Source organism: Trachymyrmex septentrionalis, unplaced genomic scaffold, assembly GCF_001594115.1.
Source record: "Trachymyrmex septentrionalis isolate Tsep2-gDNA-1 unplaced genomic scaffold, Tsep1.0 scaffold148, whole genome shotgun sequence".
Lineage (NCBI taxonomy): Eukaryota > Metazoa > Arthropoda > Insecta > Hymenoptera > Formicidae > Trachymyrmex > Trachymyrmex septentrionalis.
In genome coordinates, this window is record NW_017304631.1 from 394,448 (window position 1) to 395,351 (window position 904).

The following is a 904-nucleotide window of genomic DNA, read 5'->3' on the forward strand; positions in this document are numbered from 1 at the left end:
TAATCTCCAAATATATTACATATTAATAATGTATTAAGTATTAATAAGTAATATAATTCTTTAAATAGCGATTTCATGATAATTTGATTTTAATTTCATTGAATTAGTAATTCATATCACTATTTAACTGTCTGCAGAAATTATAATATTAAGTAATACAGATTTTAAAAATTTATTTAATTATCTACAATAAAACTCTATATTATATTTCATATATGCTTATTATTACTCCACAATCGAGATCAATATTTTCAACTACAAATTCTTTATTCAATTTTGAATCAATCTTTAAAAGTGTTAAAATGTCGAGTTATACAGATTACTTTTATGATTATTAATATAAAACAATAGTATGAATTGGAATATGTGTATGTAATGAATATGTATTTGTATGTACATAGATATACATGTGTGTTTAAATTCTTTCTTAAGCTAACTTTAAGTACGAAAATTGTGCAGTGCATCGGTATACCGAAGAAAGGAGAAGGTAAAAAGAAAGAAGAACTAATAAAAATTTCTAGACATCCGACGATGTTCCGGGAAGACAATATCTTTCCTCTACGGGCGAAAATAACGCGCTTAAGGGGGATGAAAATAGAGAATGAAAGAAGTTCGGCGGTCTTCGCAGCTGAAGGAAGAAGCCGCGACGACGACGGGCGACGGCGACGGCGACGGCGACGGTAGCATTTAACTCAAAATAGAGCATGATAAGCAACGCGAATGAGCGTCGTCGTTTGCGTAGGCGTCGTTGCTTAAATTAACGAATTAATGGAATCGCGTAGAGAGCCGTAAATTCATCAATAAGCGATCCGAGATCATCGTTGATTAGATTGCGACGTCACATCGCTCGATCACAACTATCACATCCTATCTAGTACATATTGTATTATAGTTCCTTATTAAG